Consider the following 12996-nt stretch of genomic DNA (forward strand, 5'->3'; position numbering starts at 1 on the left):
CCGAGTGGGCCCTGAGATACCTCTCCGTCATACGGAGTGACAAATCCCAGTCTTAATACATGCTAGCTCAACAGACACCCTCGGAGATACCGGTAGAGCACCTTTATAGTCACCCAGTTACGTTGCGACGTTTCGTACACACAAGGTACTCCTCCGGTGTCAGTGAGTTGCATGATCTCATGGTCATGGGAACATATACTTGACATGCAGAGAACAATAGCAATAAACTAGATACGATCATATGTTATGTTCATAGTTTGGGTCTTGTCCATCACATCATTCTCCTACTGATGTGATCGTGTTATCAAATGACAACTCATGTCCATGGCTAGGAAACCATAGCCATCTTTGATCAATGAGCTAGTCTAGAAGAGGATCACTAGGGACACGTTGTTGTCTATGTATCCACACATGTATCTGAGTTTCCGATCAATACAATTCTAGCATGGATAATAAACGATTATCATGAACAGGGAAATATGATAATAACCAATTTATTATTGCCTCTAGGGCATATTTCCAACAGTCTCCCACTTGCACTAGAGTCAATAATCTAGTTCACATCACCATGTGATTAACACTCAATGAGTTCTGGGGCTAAATCATGTTACACTTGTGAGAGAGGTTTTAGTCAACGGGTCTGCAACATTCAGTTCCGTGTGTACTTTACAAATCTCTATGTCATATTGTAGATGCTGCTACCACGCTCCACTTGGAGCTATTCGAAATGGCTACTCCACTATACGTATCCGGTTTGCTACTCAGAGTCATTCGGATTGGTGTTAAAGCTTGCATCGACGTAACCTTTACGCCGAACTCTTTATCACATCCATAACCGAGAAACGTTTCCTTATTCCTCTAAGGATAATTTTGACCGCTGTCCAGTGATCCACTCCTGGATCACTCTTGTACCCCCTTGCCAGACACGGGGCAAGGCACACATCAGGTGCGGTACACAGCATCACATACCGTATAGAGCCTATGGCTGAGGCAGAGGGGATGACCTTCGTCCTTCTTCTTTCTTCTGCCATGGTCGAGCTTTGAGTCTTACTCAACTTCAGACCTTAGTACTCAGGCAGGAACTCCTTCTTTGACTGATCCATTTTGAACTCCTTCAAAATCATGTCAAGGCATGCTCTCTATGAAAGTCTTATCAGGCGTCTTGATCTATCTCTATAGATCTTGTTGCCCAATATGTAAGCATCTTTACCCAGGTCTTCCTTTGAAAAACTCCTTTCGAACAACCCTTTATGCTTTTCAGAAATTCGACATCATTTCTGATCAACAATATTTCATCCACATATACTCACCAGAAATGTTGTAGTGCTCCCACTCACTTTCTTGTAAATACAAGCTTCTTGCAAACTTTGTACAAACCCAAAAGCTTTGATCACCTCATCAAAGCATATGTTCCAACTCCGAGATGCTTGCTCCAATACATAGAAGGATCGCTGGAGCTTGCATACCTTTTAGCATCCTTAGGATCGACAAAACCATCTGGTTGTATCACATATAACCTTTCCTCACGGAAACCGTCAAGGAAACTTTGCTTTGACATCCATCTGCCAGTTTTCGTAATTGAAAATGCAACAACTGCTAACATAATTCCAACAGACTTTAGCATCGCTATGAGTGAGAAAGTCTCATCATAGTCAACTCCTTGAACTTGTTGGAAACTTCTTTGCGACAAGTCGAGCTTCATAAATGGTGACATTACCATCAGCGCCCGTCTTCTTCTTAAAGATCCATTTATTCTCAATGGCTTGCCGATCATCGGGAAAGTCCACAGAAGTCCATACTTTGTTCTCATACATGGATCCTATCTTGAATTTCATGGCTCCTAGCCATTTGTTGTAATCCGGTCTCACCATCGCTTCTCCATAGCTCGTAGGTTCACCGTTTTCCAACAAAATGACCTCTAAGGCAGGGTTACCATACCATGCAGAAGCTGTACGTACCCTTGTCGACCTACGAGGTTTGACAGTAAGTTGATCCGAAGCTTCATGATCAGCATCATTAGCTTCCTCTTCAACTGACGTAGGTGCCACAGAAACATCTTTCTGTGTTGTGCTACTCTCTGGTTGAAGTAAAGGTTCAACAACCTCATCAAGTTCTATCTTCCTCCCACTCAATTCTTTCGAGAGAAACTCTTTCTCGAGAAAGGACCCGTTCTTAGCGACAATCACTTTGCCCTCGGATCTGAGATAGAAGGTATACCCAACCACCTTTTTTGGGTATCCTATGAAGACACATTTGTCCGCTTTGGGCTCGAGCTTTTTCAGCGGAAGCCTTTTGACATAAGCATCGCAGCCCCAAACCATAAGAAACAACAACTTAGGTTTCTTGCCAAACCACAGTTCATACGGTGTCGTCTCCATGGACTTAGATGGTGCCCTATTTAAAGTGAATGTAGTTGTATCTAATGCATAACCCAAAATGATAGTGGTAGATCGGCAAGAGACATCATATAACGCACCATATCCAATAAGGTACGATTACGACGTTCGGACACACCATTAGGCTGTGGTGTTCCAGGTGGCGTCAACTGTGAAACAATTCCACATTGTCTTAAGTGATTGCCAAACTAATAACTCAGATATTCTCCCCCTCGATCGGATCAAAAGAATTTAATTTTCTTGTTATGATGATTCTCTACTTCACTCTAAAATTGCTTGAACTTTTCAAACGTTTCAAACTTAGGCTTTATTAAGTAAATATACCCATAACTACTCAAATCATCAGTGAAGGTGAGGAAATAATGATATCCACCACGCGCGTCAACTCATTGGACCGCACACATCAGTATGTACGATTGCCAACTAGTCACTTGCCCATTCTATTGAACTAGAAAACGGGGTTTAGTCATCTTGCCCATAAGGCATGGTTCACATGTGTCAAGTGATTCAAAATCAAGTGACTCCAAAAGTCCATCAGCATGGAGTTTCTTGATGCGCTTTACACCAATATGACTTAAGCAGTAGTGCCACAAGTATGTGCTACTATCATTATTAACTTCGCATCTTTTGGCATCAATATTATGAACATGTGTATCGCCATGATCGAGATTCAATAAACCATTCACATTGGGTGCATGACCATAGAATGTATTATTCATGTAAATAGAATAACCATTATCCTCTGACTTAAATGAATAACCGCATTACAATAAACACGATCTCATCATGTTCATGCTTAACGCAGACACCAAATAACATTTATCTAAGTTTAACACTAATCCCAAAGGTAGAGGGAGCGTGCGATGGTGATCACATCAACCATGGAAACACTTCCAACACACATCGTCACCTCGCCCTTAGCTAGTCTCCGTTTATTCTTCAACTTTTGTTTCGAGTTAGCAATATTAGCAACTGAACCGGTATCTAATACCCAGGTGCTACTAGGAGTCCTAGTAAGGTACACATCAATAACACGTATAACAAATAAACTTTTGTTCAAGCTGCCAGCCTTCTTATCTACCAAGTATTTGGGGCAATTCCGCTACTAGTGGTCGATCCCCTTACAATAGAAGCACTTACTCTTAGGTTTGGGTTCAACCTTGAGATTTCTTCACTGGAGCGGCAACTGGCTTGCCATTCATGAAGTTTCCCTTCTTTCCCTTGCCCTTCTTGGAACCAGTGGTCTTGTTAACCATCAACACTTGATGCTCCTTCTTGATTTCTACCTTTGCGGCCTTAAGCACCGCGAACTGCTCTGGGGTCATCTCCATCCCTTGCATGTTATAGTTCATCACGAAGCTCTAGTAGCTTGGTGATAGTGACTGGAGAACTCTGCCAATCACTATCTTATCTGGAAGATTAACTCACACTTGTTTCAAGCGATTGTAGTACCCAGACATTCTAGCACATGCTCACTGGCTGAGCTATTCTCCTCCATCTTGTAGGCAAAGAACTTATTAGAGGTCTCATACCTCTCAACACGGGCATGAGCCTGTATTACCAATTTCAGCTCTTGGAACATCTCATATGTTCCATGGTGTTCAAAACATCTTTGGATCCCCGATTCTAAGCCGTAAAGCATGGCGCACAAAACTATCAAGTAGTCATCAGAACGTGTCTGCCAGATGTTCACAACATCCATAGACGATCAAGGACATAAGCCTTCTGTGCAGCACTGAGGACAATCCTCAGACTACGGACCTAGTCCGCATAATTGCTTACAATATCTTTCAATTTAGTCTTTCTCTAGGAACGTATTAAAACAGGGAGCTACACCACGAGCTATTGATCTACAACATAATTTGCAAAGACAAATTAGACTATTGTTCATGATAATGAGTTCAATTAAACATATTACCTAAGAACTCCCATTCAAACCAACATCCCTCCGGTTTTCCGAGTGTAACATGACCCAGATTCACCAACCCAAGTCCGATCATAACGTGAGATGAGGTGGTTTTAATGGTGAACATACCCATGTTGATCATATCTACTATATGACACATGCTCGACCTTTCGGTCTCTTATGTTCCGAGGCCATGTCTGTACATTCTAGGCTCGTCAAGTTTAACCCAAGTGTTCCGCATGTGCAAAACTGGCTTGCACCCGTCGTATGTGAACATAGAGTCTATCACACCCGATCATCACATGGTGCTTCGAAACGACGAACTTTCGCAACGGTGCACACTTGGGGAGAACACAATTTTATCTTGAAATTTTAGTGAGGGATCACCTTATAATGCTACCGTTGTCCTAAGCAAAATAAGATGCATAAAAGGATTAACATCACATGCAAATCATAAGTGACATCATATGGCCATCAACTTGTGCTTTTGATCTCCATCTCCAAAGCACCGGCATGATCTCCATCGTCACCCGCATGACACCATGATCACCATCGTCATGATCTTCATCGTCGTGCCGCCATTGGGGTTGTCACTCCAACCATGCTTCTACTACTATTGCTACCGCTTAGCGATAAAGTAAAGCATTACATAGCGCTTAATGATTGACACGCAGGTCATACAATAATTAAAGACAACCCTATGGCTCCTGTCGGTTGCCGTATGCATCGACATGCAAGTCGATATAAACTGTTATAAACATGATCATCTCATACATCAAATATATTTCATCATGTCATTAGCCATATCATATCACAACATACCCTTCAAAAACAAGTTAGACGTCCTCTAATTGTTGTTGCATGTTTTACGTGGCTGCTATGAGTATCTAGCAAGAACGATTCTTACCTACGCAAAGCCACAATGGTGATATGCAAGTTGCTATTTATCCTTCTACAAGGACCGCCTTTGTCGAATCTGATTAAACAAAGGTGGGAGAGACACACACCCGCCATCCATCTTTATGCAACAAAGTCACATGTCTGTCAATGAACCAGTCTCATGTACATGGACATGTAAGGTTTGTCCGGGCCGCTTCATCCCACAATACCGCTGAATCAAGAAAAGACCAAGGAAGGAAGCAATCTGAATATCAACGCCCACAAACTCCTTTGTTTTCTGCTCATGATGTCATCTACGCATAGAGCTAGCTCATGATGCCACTGTTGGGGAACTTTACATCAGAAACAAAAAATTTCCTACGCTCACCAAGATACAGTCTAGGAGATGACCATCTACGAGAGGAGAGATTGGATCTACATACCCTTGTAGATCGCTAAGCGGAAGCGTTAAGAAACGTGGTTGATGTAGTCGAACGTCTTCGCGATCCAATCACGATCCCCCCCTGAACTCCCGATCTAGTGCCGAACGAACGGCACCTCCGCATTCAACACACATACGGCTTGACGCCTTCACCTCCTCGATCCAGTGAGCGATGGTGAAGTAGTAGCTCGAGTACTCTAGAAGCACGACGGTGTGATGGCGGTGGTGGTGCAGAAATTTCAGCAGAGCTTCGCTAAGCACTACGGAGAAGAAGATGGACTACGAGGGAGAGGAGGAGCAGCACCGTGGCATGAATAGATCCGTATGGGTCCGGATGCCCTCTCTCCACCTCTCTATATATACGGGGAGGGAGGTGGAGGGGGCGCCCCTAGATCCAATCTAGGGGGCGGCGGCCAACAAGGGGTAACCCTAGATGGGTTTTGCCCCCACCCCTTATGACACTTGGCCCCAAGGCAATGGGGTGGGCTGCCCTAGGGAGGTGCCCCACCTCCTCTGGAAACGTGGGAAGGTAGATTGGGGGGTGCACAACCCCTTAGTGGGCTGGTGTTCCCCCCTTGGCTCATGAGCCCCCCCAACACTTGCCGAGGCCCCCGAAACCCCTTTCGGTCATGCTGGCGATCACCCGGTACCCTCGGAAGACTTCCGGACTCCAATACCCTTCGTCCAATATATCAATCTTCACCTCTGGACCATTCCGGAGTTCCTAGTCACATCCGGGATCTTATCCGGGACTTCGAACAACCTTCAGTAACCACCATAATTACTCAACTATACTTATATTGTCACCAAACGTTAAGTCTGTAGACCCCGCGGGTTCAAGAACTATGCAGACATGACCGAGACACATCTACGATCAATAACCAATAGCGGGACCTGGATGCCCATATTGGTTCCCACATATTCTACTAAGATCTTTATTGGTCGAACCTCGATGTCAAGGATTCAGCTAATCCCCTATGTAGTTCCCTTTGTCTATCGGTATGTTATTTGCCCGAGATTCAATCGTCGGTATCTCCATACCTAGTTCAATCTTGTTACCGGCAAGTGCCTTTACTCGTTCTGTAATACAAGATCCGTGGCTAACTCATTGGTCGCATTGCTATCAAGCTTCTTGTGATGTTGTATTACCGAGTGGGCCCTAAGATACCTCTCCGTCATACGAAGTGACAAATCCCAGTCTTGATCCATGCCAGCTCAACAAACACCCTCGGAGATACCTGTAGAGCACCTTTATAGTCACCCAGTTATGTTGCGACGTTTGATACACACAAGGTACTCCTCTGGTGTCAGTGATTTGCATGATCTCATGGTCATAGGAACATATACTTGACATGCAGAGAACAATAGCGATAAACTTGATACGATGCTACATTCATAGTTTGGGGCTGTCCATCACATCATTCTCCTAATGATGTGATCCCGTTATCAAATGACAACTCATGTCTATGGCTAGGAAACCATAGCCATCTTTGATCAACGAGCTAGTCTAGAAGAGGCTCACTAGGGACACATTGTTGTCTATGTATGCACACATGTATCCGAGTTTCCGATCAATACAATTCTAGCATCGATAATAAACGATTATCATGAACATGGAAATATGATAATAACCAATTTATTATTGCCTCTAGGGCATGTTTCCAACAAAATCCTATGTGTGTATCTTCCCATCATGGAAATATTATGCTGAAGATGAAGGAAAATGCCAGTTGCAGGTGTTCATCGAGGAGTTATGTGAAGTAATGTTTTTCATGGCAATCACTTTTCTTTGTCCCATACATTCTACCTCCATGCTGGTTATAATACAGCAAATGTTCCCATTTTTCTCCATAGAGAAGGACCGAGTTGGAAACTCGGGATGAGGTATAACCTGTGCTAATACCTCTGCTATCTTCAAGAATGCTTGGTGGCAGTATTGGAATTACCTGAAGAAAACATACTTCACTGGCAAAGAAACTCATCAAATTCCCTTACATTCTCCTGAGACACATTTACGGAATGATGACTAGGAACGCCTTGTTCTGTACTGGTCCCGAACCAAGAATGTGGTAAGGTCTATGAGCTCATTTTTTATTTTTAAGTACTATATGCCTGCATCTTACTATACTCTATTCTTGTAGAACAAGAGCTTAAACCTGAAGAACAACTGTTCTCATTTAAGATTCCATTGCTATCGTGCATACTGCTTTGCTCTTGTATCACTGTATTTACTCATACAAACTTATTTTTAAATTGAAGGATCCAATCGAAACTCCAATGGCACAAAAGGTATGTTTAAGCATGTTTCTTTAACAAGTTTGTTCTTCTAAATAGCCCAGTTGATTTCAATTTCAATTGTGTATCCATTTGACTTCTCATATCATGCACATTACTAGCATCACAACATCACCAATACTGTTGTTCTACATGTTGACCCTTGGTACCCATCTGACATCTTGTTGTGCCGTGTAGTTTCCCATACTTTCTATTCTTTCAATGCTGCTTTGTCTTGAACTGATATGTTTTGAACCGTGTCTCTATTTTGATTTGGCAAGACAATGTAGTGACCATAGGACATAGATATATGTTTGTTAGATGCTTTTATTATCTACTACTCCCTCCGTCACAAAATAAGTGACTCAAGTTTGCACTAACTTTGTACTAAAGCTAGTACAAATTTGAGTCACTTATTTTGAGACGGAGGGAGTACTTGGCAATAGAAGACTTAGTAGTTTAATCCTGTCCAGCTTACTACTGAACTGGTTCACTGAAATGAGTTTCATATACTACATGCTAAATCTGTTATGTGTCTGCTTGTTTCTTCTTTTAGAATGCTGACAGAATATTGGGGAAGAGTACCTTATTAAGCAATGGTAAAGGAAGATGCAGATAAGGTTACGGATAGTGAGACATCCTTGTTGGTCTCCAACAAAGCTGATAGATCAACTAAGGAAAACTATCTTGAAGATAGTGAGACAACCCCAAAGTCCTGTCTTGGTGTAGTGTTCGAGTTACTGGCCACTACCGCTGGCACAAGCTATTCGAACTCACTGTCTGAATCAGTTCAGTTTCTTGAGTCTCAACTACAAGCTGAAAGACATCGATCAGCAGTGCTGTGACAAGAAGCCGAAAGACTGTATGAAGTCCCTGGAGAATTCACATGCATACTTTCTGGTGCAACTGCAATCGTTGGAGGATTTAGCGCCAAACAGGAGAAAGCTAATAAGCTTGCTAAGCTTATTGCCAGCATGGTGGATACCCAGGATAACGTTTCTTGAGCTCTTCTGAAGTTGTTTCAGTTATGGACTTGTTTTGCCGTCGTGTTTATTTGCACTGGTGGCCAATTTAGATGGCCAGTGTATGTAAGATGCTGCTTTGTTCCCTATATTTGCACTGGTGGGGAACTTTGATGCCCAATGGATGTAATATGTGTAATAGCCGTAATAGCCTAGCGTTAGTTGGTTGCTTATTTATTTCCTTAGTGTATTGTTTAGTTGTTTGCTTGTAGTCACTGTAGTTCTTTTTCCGTGTTTTTCGAGTGGCCAGAATAACCTATTTTTATAACTAGGCCACAATAACCATGGGAATATACGGGCTGTAGGATCCATGGGCCTTCTATGGGCCGTAGGATACATGGGCCTTCTATGGGCTGTAGGATCCATGTGTCTTCTACGTGCCATATGATCGATTGGCCAAACATGGTATGTCCTATACATGGACCAATAACGGTCCACAAAATGGGCCGTAAACGGGCTAGAGTGGAAATCGTTTGTTCATGGCACGACCATAATGGGTCGTTAATAGGCCGAAATGTATAACCACCTTAATTCTATCGACACGCATCCCGGGTCGTTAATGGGCCGTATTTGATGACGCAATGAAAACAACCCAACAGGTTAACAGGCCACAAACGAGCCGACTGTAAGCACGGGCTGAATTTGGCCCACAAGCGGAACGGGCCAGTAACGGACCGTAAGTAATCGAATGCTGGAAATGAGCCCAAAAATAAATGGGCCCTTAGAAGGCCGAAAGTTAACACGGGCTGGAAACGACCCAACAGAATAATGGGCCGTTGATGGGTATAAAGCGATACACTGTTCATAGTGGGCCAGTTTCACCACGAGCCTTTAATGGGCCTGGAGTTACAAAGGGCCTCGTATGGGCCGAAAGACGTCATGGGACTTACATGGGCCCGAAGTTACAATGGGCTGGAATCATATTGGACGGCCCAAATGACGCTACTGGGCCTAATTCGGATAGGCCATAACGGGCCGTTAGTTAGCGGGCTGTAAATGGGCTATATGCGAACATACCGTTAACAGGCTTTCTGTGGGCCGGCCCGCTACCTTTTGACCAAGTCAAATGGGCTGGCCTTTTCATCTGAATGGGCCTTTGTTGGGCCGTGACATGTGTCAACGAATCATAGGCGCCTCCTATCCAATGAGTGGATGCCATCTGTCCAAACAGTGAGCCGACACGTGGTTCCTCTGGCCAATGAGAATTTTACACGTGGAAAATCGCCATTGTTCGTTGCCGTTAACGGTTTATCGGATCCAAAACCGGACATGATAGCTTAACGGCGACTCATTACGGTGGATGCCACATGTCAGTTACCCTTGACGAAAGCACTTCCATGACGCGTCATTTATAGTCATGGAAGTGAACACTTCCGTGATGATAATTTTGGTATTGTCATGGAACACTTCTACGACTACACAGTTATGACTATCTTGATTCCGTCATAAAATCATAAGGACATACATGCATGACAGAAAACGTGACCTACTGTGACAAACACGTATCATCACGGAAGTGTATTGTTTTTGTAGTGGGAGTGCTAATTCTATGTAGTTTCGTTTTGGAGTTTTTTGTGTTGCGTGCAAATACCTTTTGTCGGGGAAAACAGACAGGGGAATATGTTTTCCCCTAACTTGTGCACGGACAAGAAAAGACCGAGCCAAGATGTACAAGAAACCCAGAGCATCGAAGGACCAACATGTAGATCAGAGAGACCAAGATCAAGCTAGAGAAGCAGGATATCATCAAGAGAAGGGCCTCCTTTGCCGGGAAGGCGAGCCCGGCAATGGGTGAGGCCACCCCTAGAAGCAAACAACCAAGGCGTCCCAGCAGGCCTGCCAGGACTCGCGCAGGCAAAATCACCTCACCAACCATTCCACCACGACCCACGTCATCGATCAGTGCGGTGTCAAGCGGCAGAGTGACTAAGTGGCAGCCATTCGCCACATGGCAGCCTCTCCCTACAGGAAAAAACCCACAGACAACACCCGTCCTGCTACGTGTCAAGCGAGCCGGCGCGGAGCTGGCAAGATAGCCCGGCAAGCCTTATCGGGCATCCAACGATGTGACATTGAGCGGTGCATTTAATGTGCCCTGTCAGCCCGCAGAGTTAGGTATGATAGCACTGTTGCTATCTTACTAGCGCGTAATGACTACTTTGCCATTATGGTAACCCCTTGATCTATAAAAGGAGGCCTGTGGCAACCGTAGAAAGGGTTAGAAGGTTGGATAACTCGCATCCCCATACGTGCGTAGCCACTTCCGCCTTGAGGCAACCCTTGCTGGGCAAGTGTACTACGTTCCACCACCACCTTTCCACCATCAATCCACCAAAGTAGGAGTAGGGTTTTACGCCTCGCGGCGGCCCGAACCTGGGTAAAACTGCCTGTGTGATCTCTGCCGTGTTGCCCCATGCTCGTCTGCTCTTGGTGCAATCCGACGTCCCCTTGCCAAACCAGCAAGGGGCCTCCTGGTCCCATAGGTGGCCGTGGTTTCTCGCGACATCTTTGGCGTGCCATGTAGGGGGGCTCGCTTGTGCGAACCTAAAGGCGTGAGCAGCGCGCTTCGCCCATGGTCGTCCGCTTGAAGCCTCTGGCATTCGCGGCACCCACGAAGACACATAAACAAAAGCGGGGCCACCCCCGCACCATTTTATTGGTCTCCACGCCTCGCCGTAACCCCGGTTATGGCGAAGATCGCCGCTGATGGCGAAAAACCCATCCCGGCGGCCCGTACGATGTACCCACCATTCGGGCGCCGTTCGGAGAAAGGGCACGAGATGTGCGGGCGCGAGCTCCCTCCTTCCCGTTCCTTCCCTTCGTCAGCAGTCGAATTGCTTTAGGCCCGGCGCCGTCAATGTCGACGATTACCGCGTGACACTCGGTTCTGTATTTCCCCTATTTTGGGTAATCTTGAGCGAAGCGCTGGTATGAGTCCATCGATTGATGCCCCATCAAGCGTACTTCGGCAAGGCTGCCTGCATCGGCACGGCCCATGCAATGGCAGCCGCCGGACTGACTCGAAAGGAAAGGAGAAAAGGGAGCGGCACCAGAAGAGCCGGACACTATCCCCCGATACCCGCCAGCCGCAGGAGATGCATATCGGTCCCTGCTGGCACACCTGATGCATGCGGCCCGGCAGAGGAGGAAGAAGCTCAAAATGAAAGCTAAGTTTACATTATCACTTCTTGTTGATACATTTCAGAATTTTGTAGTCGTTTATCCCTTAACTCTAGTGAGCGTTCGTATCGTGAAAACCCTCGTGTGATGGAACCTTGGCTAGTTTCTTTGGTCGCACCATCCTCCTATCCAGAGCCATGCTTGCAGGTCGAGAGGCTGCATTGAGAACTACCTAGGAAAAACCTGCCGGGACGCATCCACGCCAAGATGACTGATACGGGCCGGACCCTTACGACAATCGGGGCGATATGATACCGGAAGGCATCCAGAGCATACATAAGGATCGACATACGAACGCAAGCATACAGAGCACAAAGGGATAGACACACATTCAAAATCCAGCGAGGAATATCAATTTCACGCAAACAATAGAGATAGAATGACTAAACGCAAAATGTATGTCATGTTTCATTACAGGGCAACACAGAAGCAATAGCGGCCCGATACTTGGCCCGATGGCCAGATGGAATGGTTCAAACATGGAGAACCCTGTCGGCCCATGGCGCAGCTTTCTCCTTGGCGGCTCCGACGTCGGCACCCGCTGGCGGCTTCTTGAATCCGTCGTCAAGGTCTAGTTCTGGATGGCGGCAGGCGATATTGCTCAAGACCATGAAGAGGGCGTCACGGGCAAGCTTCCGGGACTCGGTTGCAAAGAGCTCGGCCCTCCCCTCTTCTTGCACTGTCAGCTTCTCGATAAACTTGTTGAAGAAGAGTCCCAGCTTGACGCTTGGGACCTCTTGCCTGCTACCCGAGAAGACAGGGCCGTCCATGCCCATCACCGCAGCCTGAGCACCAAGACGCTCGGCCATGTCGACCAGGCTCTTGATCCATAGGTTACTCAGACTGACCTGATTCTTCAGTTTGTCTTCTGCGTCTTGCCGGAGATGCCGGGTGGTG

Source organism: Aegilops tauschii, chromosome 3, assembly GCF_002575655.3.
Source record: "Aegilops tauschii subsp. strangulata cultivar AL8/78 chromosome 3, Aet v6.0, whole genome shotgun sequence".
In the NCBI taxonomy this organism is placed as follows: Eukaryota; Viridiplantae; Streptophyta; class Magnoliopsida; order Poales; family Poaceae; genus Aegilops; species Aegilops tauschii.